Source organism: Saccoglossus kowalevskii, chromosome 11, assembly GCF_978046115.1.
Source record: "Saccoglossus kowalevskii chromosome 11, keSacKowa6.1, whole genome shotgun sequence".
Classification (NCBI taxonomy): Eukaryota; Metazoa; Hemichordata; class Enteropneusta; family Harrimaniidae; genus Saccoglossus; species Saccoglossus kowalevskii.
Window position 1 is genome coordinate 18,924,293 of NC_140651.1, and position 9,300 is coordinate 18,933,592.

The 9,300-nt window shown below is 36.2% G+C and overlaps 1 pseudogene; it reads left to right on the forward strand.

The window, feature by feature from the left end:
* The first annotated feature begins 679 nt into the window (after positions 1-679).
* Positions 680-5,615, forward strand: LOC144361175 (organic cation transporter protein-like; annotated as a pseudogene).
* The last annotated feature ends 3,685 nt before the right edge of the window (positions 5,616-9,300 follow it).

Below are 9,300 nucleotides of genomic sequence, written 5' to 3' on the forward strand. Positions count from 1 at the left end.
ATACATACTGTGGACCCGGGGAAGTTGATACATAGCTGGGTAGGGCGGTGCCCCTGAGTAGTCAAAAGTGTGACCATTTTTATACCTGGATAGTGACAAAATGTATACCCATATTCATACCAAAGTACCATTTGTGTCACCACTGTTTATTCAAAATAAAAAAGTTACCTGTGGATCTGAGGCCCGGATCCGAGGTGAATATATTCGCTCATATACGGACCCATAAGCATACGAATTCGGGAAAATATTACCAATATTTATACCTATCTTGACCAGAAATAAGGCCATTACTTATACCTAAAATAACAAAACGAGGCCCATTTCAGGTCCCCATTAGGCAAGTTCTATGTATTGCCCCCCGGAACTATAGAACTAAGTTATCATTACTGATCAACATGTACAATTAATCGGCCTCACTTGCAGTGACATATGTTCACCAACGATGCCAGTTCCCATGATAACAGAAAACTAAAGGGAAGTGAATTTGTTTAAGATGAGCATGTATTATTAGAACTGTATTGAAAAGACGGTCTGAGCGTTTATTTCCGTTAAACGTGTCTCAACACAGTCAAGTATTTGAGAATAGCTGTTCACAAACGAGGCTTCTAATAATAATCTAGTTACCGTCCAGCTAGTTGTTTATACGTACACCAGTTTGTATAGAACAAAAACAAAAGCAATGTTGCAGTTCGATGATGTCCTCGAGTATCTGGGAGAGTTTGGACTGTATCAGAAACGTGTATACATTCTGTTGTGCTGTTGTAGCCATCTTACCAGCGTCCCACGCGTTCGCCCAAGTGTTCTTGGCCGCCGAAACTGACCATTGGTGCTATGTTCCGGAGTTGGATAAGTACGAAGACGAATGCAGTCTTAACAACACAGTAATATTCTGCCAAGATTTAGTAAAGAACCACAGTATACCATCGAAACGTGCTTCATATTTATAATTCCAGGATTTCATGGGTTTGCCTAAGTATTCCTAGCAGCTGAGACTGACCATTGGTGCTATGTTCCAGAGTTTGATAAATATGAAGACGAATACAGCTCACTAATGCTCTGCCAAGATATGATAAAGAACCACAATATTTCATCAATGGAAAGCTCTAATCAGTGTGGTAGTGGTTTGGTTTACAGTAATTGTGAACGCTATGAAAACATGTCATACACCAATTATACTATAAAATGTAATCATGGATGGAAATATGACCGATCGCAGTACAAATCATCGATATATCAGGAGGTAAGTGATCAATTTAGTTGACTGTAAATTGTCTGTTATCGTCTGTTTATCTTTATTTTGTTCAGATATGTTATTTATTAAATTTATACATTCTGTAATAGGTTAGCATATATCAAATTTGTGTATTTTTTAGCAAATTACAGTGAGGTTATGCCAGAATACTCTAGACAGACCAGACTATACGTAAATCTAAAATATAACATCATAATGTTTTCCAGAAAGTTCAGCAAGCAACTGTATAAATACCCTTTGTAACTCAGTCAGTATCAGTCGATAGAAAGCTGTAACTCTGTCAAGTGAAAGAGATATTCAGATTACGATAACTGTAATCAAGTTTGGATCAGATTTATAGCGAGAGACGTGTTGTTATTAGATAGACAGCGACAGGTTAAGTCTCATGGCGTTAGTGGATTATCCGGGAGAGAAACCTGATGTGTAATGTCATATGACACATCATTAGTACACATGTTCACTACAGAGGGGAAATAGAAGTCCTGACGAACAGGCATGGAAATGCAAGAAACACGAGTGGTTTGAGTCTACATGATCTTCATTCGAAGAACCGAAGACATTGTCGTTCCGGGAATAAATCCAAACATTTTGAATCATCTTCCTAAGTGCCAGAGCAAGGCCGACAATTCACAAGTTAAACGGACTATTATTCTATTTCAAGACAATCATGGTTCTAGTAGAAACTTGGAACATTTTCTAAAATTGTTATCTTGAATATCGTGGTGTTGGTTTTTGACGGCAAATACGTCGGTAAAAGTTATATACTAGTACTTGAATCGCAAAATGTAATTTGAATTGATTTACTGATTCATTGTTCCACTTTAGAATTTTCGCTTAGAAAATCTCGCTTCCATACATAACAATTAGTAGAACTTTACATTCAGCTGCACTTAATTATTTTAAACACTGCTTCATGCGATTATTATTCTCGGCAAAACTGAACTTGAAATATACACAAATTACCATATTTATATTTAGTAATGAATAGTTATTTCATTATACTGGCTACTGTGAAATAGCACAAAGAGCTTGGTCCCTAAACGTGCCAATCGATATATTTTGCTATTATACACTTTTCACACTTTGTAATAATAAATACTTTTCCGTACATATTTCTAGTGGAAACACTTCACAAAATGTGAATTTTGTAAGATCAGTTTTAAAAGTGTTGTGATAATAAGTGTACACCATACACTTTTCATAATTATGCAGATTATAAACACCTTAAGTGTTTTTAAAAGCGAGGACAAACTTATAAACACTGTTAAATGTATTACTCCAAAACGGCAAAAATATTTTATTTTAAAACGTGTGTCAAATTTTATGATAAATGGGTTTACAGTGCAGTATTCCCGCATTTGATGCACAAATTAACGAATAATTCCGATTTTGTAGTGACGAAAAATAAACAAATAATAAACTGTTAGCAGTAAACTATCAAGTTGGTAAACTTATTTCTGTTTTTATCACCTGGTCACTTTTTTTACAGTTTGATATGGTTTGTAATCGCTATTTTCTGGGTGCCTTATCATCCTCTATGTTCCAGCTGGGATTATTGGTTGGAGGAATAATTTTTGGTGCTCTATCTGATACGTGAGTTTCGCTGAAATGCTTAACAAATATTATCTCACACCACATGGATATTCACAAAATGCAATATAATAAATTAATATGAACATAGATAGTATATATTTATGTTGCAGTGTAACTCTATTCAGGATTTAGTATATATTCATAATAGTATTCTCGATGCATGGATTCCACATTATATAAGACAGAGCTATGTCGTACACATTAAAGACAATCATATGAATAAACAGCTTATCTTATTACATGAACACTGGTAACAAAAATAAATATATGTAATTGTTTATACAGATAAAGTTTGTCACGTATTTAGTAGGTATTGTTTGCTCACATGTTCAGAATTGGTCGTATGCCGTCATTGATGTTGGCAGTCAGGTGCATAAGTATCGCAGGTAGCGCATGCGCGTTTTCCCCTAATATCATCGCATATTCCATTTTAGACTGATTATTGGCAGTGGTGTAATTGGCGTGTGGGTTATCGCTTTCGTACTAGGTAAGATATACAATTTCTTTTTAAAGCCATTTACGTTTGTAGCAGATGAGATGTGCGGCGAAGGAACATTACATGTATAAGTTGGATGTAGAACCTGTTGTTGTCACATATTATATGTGCAATTCGCTGTCACATACGTAAACGGAGCTATGAGTCGAGTCCGTTGTTACATAAATAAGCCTAGCGATGAGCCAAATCTATTGTGACATTCATAAACCGAGCTATGAGTCGAATCCGTTGTTACATAAATAAGCCTAGTTAAATGTTGAATCTGTTGTTACACTCATAAACCTAGTTATTAGTCTCATCTGTTGTCACATGCATAAGCATAGCATAAGTATTACATAAATGCATGGTGTTTGTCTCGGGATGGACATTTGAATTGGAGCAGAGGTATTCATGCTTAATTTTTTTTATGAAGGTTTATGTTGATTTATATAGAGATATATTTACCTCCGAGATTTAGCGGGGAGATTCACAAATCAAATTTTTGAGAAAAAAATTGAAATTCAGAATTATATTAAGATTACTTCATAACGAAATGTATTTACCGGTTACACGTTAATATTTTTGCATATTTATTTGTCATGAATTATCACTGAAAGAAGCTGAATGAAGAACAATAACTCCATTTTCCTCCATAAAAACGAAAGAATTTCACAATGTTGAAAACGGAAGGTTTTTATCATATGTTATATCTATCATCGCGTGGATCATTACGAGTCGAATTCATTGAATGTATCTTGTGTTCTGTACAGAATAAAGAAGAGAAGGGAAACGTTCTTGATCTATTCCATTTGCCAAATATGAGGAAGAAAACATTCAACACATTTTATATGTGGTAGGACATATATTTTATTACAATTGTCGTTCATTAATGTAAACTTGAGCCACGCTACATTGCTTTTCTATCAGTGGACAGATGCGATAAATATGTATATGTTATCACACATTATGTTTTACCAGGTTTACCGTAGCCATGGTGTACGATGGTCTATCACTCAACACTTCAAATCTTGGAGGCAACGACTATTTGAACGCCTTTGTCTCAGGCGCAGTTGAAATGCCAGCCATTATTTTAGGTATACTTCTCCCTGAAACTAGACTAGGACGACGTTGGTCGCAGTCATTATCATTAATACTTGGGGGACTGGCATGTATACTTACTCTATTCACCCCGTCTTGTAAGTACATGTATATCTTGGATGTATGAATGATGTAAGTATACTGCTAATAGTTCAACTTTACATCATTCTGCGGATGCTGTTGTATGGAATTATCATCAATATAAACATTTTCATAAGCCAACAACACACTGTCAATATATACTACAACTGGCACACCAATAATGGGTCAGGAAATGGGAGCATATCTAAAATCTTCTTGCTGGTCATTTTAACATAAATCATCATACACATTGATACCCAAAACATCTGTTTGTTTCTAGCTTTTTAAAATTGCGCCTTTGACAACAATGGAAAACACGTAACATTTACTAGAGTGGAAAGAGGTGCACTGACAAATGAATAATTGCCATCTTTGCAAAATCTACAAATGGAGAAGATAAAAACTTTCAAATTTAGATATTATTTTTTCAGGTAAATTGGAATGGATTGGCATTGCCTAGGCGATGATCGGAAAATTCGCCATTACAGCTGCTTTCAATATATTATACGTATTCTCAGGTGAAATCTACCCAACCCCTGTCAGGTACAGTTATTAAGTAATGTTTCAAATTTTCGAATTTGTGTATATTTACGGAAATGCGAATAATACTAATTTAATAATTTACGCACAATGCATGGCGCAAATTTCACCCGGAAATTCCGCAGTGGTCTCTAGCAATCGCGGATTTAGTCATGTTTACAAGGTTCGTAATTTGTGTAGTCACGTGGTAATTATGTATGTAATGACTGTCCAGTTTGGGCGAATTTTTACTTCTATACTTTTGAATCATGTACGCTGAATTACCGTTCTGAATGAGACAACACACAGAGAATTCTTTATTCGAAAACGTCATCAAACTCTTCTCGCTACCTTAGTACTAAAATAATAATAATTTACTTCAGAACCATCGGAATGGGTCTATCATCACTGTGTGGTAGAATAGGTGGGATTTTAGCACCATAGATGATATTAATCAAAGCATTGTGGGAACCATTACCACTCATCATATTTGGATCAACGTCTATTGTGGCTGGGTTATTAACATTATTGTTACCGGAAATACGTCATCAGAAACTTCCAGAGACGCTTCAGGATGGTGAAATGTTTGAGAAGTAAGTATTTAATATTATGCCATCATTTTAGACGCCCGTTCCGGTTGGGCAAGAGCGTGTTTATAATTATGTAAGTCCTGGTAAAATAACCTCATATCACGGTTGTTCGTGTTCAGAAGTAGACCCTAAACGTGAATAACACACAGCAGGAGTAAATCGTGCAGTAAAATGACTTTCATCGCAAACGATGACAAAAATGTGTGCCGTCTGATACTGATATTGATACTTTAAAGTCAATTTCCTAACTCAGAATTACATTTGAAATAAAGCTGGTTTAATACAGTGACAATAAACCACCGCCAAAATCGGGTACTCAATTTTGTACAATTCAATCCAGATACTTGTTTGTTTGTATATGTTTATATAATGTATATTGTGCAAAATCTTGCGATATGCCCGCCTTTGGTGGTGGTGTATTACCTCAGTATCAGTGACAATCTCTGAAAACTCATTTGTCCTTAAATGTAATGCATGGCAGCAAGATGCAGAAAACCGACGCCAATAACTCATTAACAAAATGTATTTTCCGTCCACAGAAAAGTATACTCGTTTAGTAAACTGACTGCAGACATAGTCACATTCCAGTGGATGATATAATGATGGTTAAGCTCATTATTTATGTGCATATTTAATTTCAATGCAATAAATTATATGTATGTAAATCACTGTTATTCATCACATGCATATGTTATCATATATTGTGTTTTTTCATTACTTTTGTCAGCACTGGTATAGCTGACGAGGAAAACCTGGAGATCGTTCATTGTCAATTGTTCGACTGCAAAGAAATGAATTATGAATTCGAATTGCGCCCCCTGTTTACCCCGCGGTGAAAAATAACACCGGCGACAGTTTATAACACCTTGTCAAAGTATATCGCGTGGTGTGAATCGATTACCGAAAAATATGTAGGGTAGAGTAGAGTGGACTGGAGAGGATGTGAGAGGAACGCATGCTAGTACTTGGTAAGCGTAATAGCGATATAATTCAATATTTACTATTCAGATCGCTAAGTACAAAGGGGTTGCTGCTGTATTTAAGTATAGCAAGTAGGAACAAAGACGTTGGACATGTTAGAACTTTATGTGTGTCGAGTAATCCTTTGTCATGATGTCGTTTGCCCTCTCTCTACATACGAGGCGATTACTTTTACAACATATCAAAACATATAATCGTTTATAAACCAGTGTGATTCTGTATGATTCTTTGCAAGTTGTCATGGCAACGTTAAGTTTTGCCCTCTTATAATGAATGGAGCGATGACAAATAACAGGCATCCGACGTGACAAACAAGGGTGTGATCTGTCGCTCATCATCTATAAAAGACAGTCATCGAGATTATAATAATTCGACTCTTTGAATTTCAGGTTCTTGATATCAAACGTTGTATTAAATTATTGTGGCTGCCTCCCTCTAGTGGCAGTTTTGAGTATTTCTAGATGTGAGGAGAGTCTCGCGAAACAGACAGTCAGAATAGCTTCACTTTTTTGGGGATGTGCCATTTCACATTAAAATAGTATTGTTTACTTTGTGTTGCGTATTGGATACTTTTACTCGTTACTAATTTGATCTTTGCATGTGACTCGCCCTTTTGTATCCATGCGCATTATTGTCGTTTGACGGATGCAGGACATGGAAGCTTTAACACAATTTTATGGAGATACTTATAATGATACTCATTTATTAGAACTAACGATGATGTCACAATAACATTTCTGGGTTCATAAATTTGGATTCCAACTTTTTTGGGGGTTTATAACACTTTTATAACAATCCATCTTTCTGCCCTTCACTGTATTCACAAATAACGTGTTTTTACACCAGTTAAAATGATTTTTACAATAACAATAATTAACGAGAATTAATAAGAATTTCTAAATGTTTTTTTAAGGATGAATACTACTTTCAATTATAGGCTGTTTGAAATATACACAACAAACAAATCCCCGTGACACAACTTGTCTTTCAAAGCAATGCTTAAAGCGGGAGGGTTGTCACCTGCGCACGCGCGGGAAATGAGTCCGAAGCGACGATAACAACACGCTCTAAACACGCAAAGGCTCATGGGTAGACGCTTGTTTGTAAAAAATTACACGTTATGGCCATCTGACGCATGCGCAGGTGACGACTCCCCCGCGTCAACTGCAGAGACGGATCCAGGTTCATAAACATTCCAATCGCGTTGAGTAAACAAAGTATTTCGATAGCTCGTGATGGACGGCATATCGGCTCTGAATAACACTCGCTCACTTGTGTGACCTGGGCTTGGGTTACGTAATCTCATTTCTATTTACCTAAACATAAGCATCGTCCGAATCGCACAGTTTCGCTAAAGCCGGCCATTCAAAACTGGCCCACGAACCTGTACGTGATCGTGTTAGAAAAAGCTGTATTTCACTGCAGCTAAATTGAGTTATTTTATTGGGCACGCAAAGGAGTTGGCGCCACCAATCGGAGTTAATATGTCATAAATGTGAAGATCGACGAGCTCATCACAGATTAAAACAATGGCGGCGTGTTGGCTTTGCGCTGATTCACAAAAAGAGAAAAAGCTAGCAACACGTTTATTTGATTCCGCCATTTTAATTTTACCATAGACCTTAGAAATAGGTCTATGATTTTACCAAGTAATGTGTAATTTCTTTCTTTAGTTTTGATTGGGTAATGCAAATGAGACTAAGTGAATCTTATAATAGGTTGAGGGTATACAGTAAATCGTGGTGAAATCTGCCAAGGGTAATGTTGAGACTTCGGCCGAATAAATGGTCTTTGGCTGGCAAAGATGGAACATAAGTTGAATTGAAAATTTGATCTTATTGAAGATAAAAAATTAAAGTTATAATGCATACATGGAGGTATATTCTACCTAAAGGGGCATATTAAATTCGGGAGAAAGTGAAGGAATCACTACTGATCATTAGTTCATTCGTAACAAAATACAGGTTATACCAATCAATTAAAAGTCGTTAATCAATTGAAAGGTATTGTTGTATATCATCAACATAGTATCATCAACTATATTAAATGATGGTGATTGTTACGCGGTTACGTTGTCGTCACACAGTTGTAGTCACGCGGTGGCCCAATCTCCTAGGCAGAATTCTATTTCTACGAATATATATCTCTGCCACCACGCGATCATATGATTGTCGTTGATTGGTCGATCTGGCACAGTGGCACTACTTTCAAAGACGCCAAACAAAACATGCAGGTGTTCGATTTTCGAACCCAACGAAAGAATACGCGTTGTTTGTAGATTCTAGCTGTTTTCAAAATGAGAGTCTAATTTTGTTACTTTCTGTAACACACAGGTGTAACAGTAGGACGATTTAGCGGTCAATACCCCTAAGTGCTTTCGCTTCTTCATTTTTCTTTGCCTGGCAATCGACAGGACGGTCAGTTTGATGAACCGATTAACACCTTAGTAACCATTATTCCGCGATGAAATTATTTTATTTTCTAAATTATAACTATTTCATCTTTGACAGTGCATTTACGGAAAAATCGTTATCGGCTATCGATAAAATGTTAAAACTTGTTGTTCAGTAGAAATAAATCAACACGAGATCCCTCTAATACGCAAATACACAAATGATACGCATAGTAAAAGTCTTGTGGTGTTTCACCACAAAATGGCGGTGTGTGGTGGCAGAGATACTTTCGGTGATCTAACCGTAAGGAACTCTGGG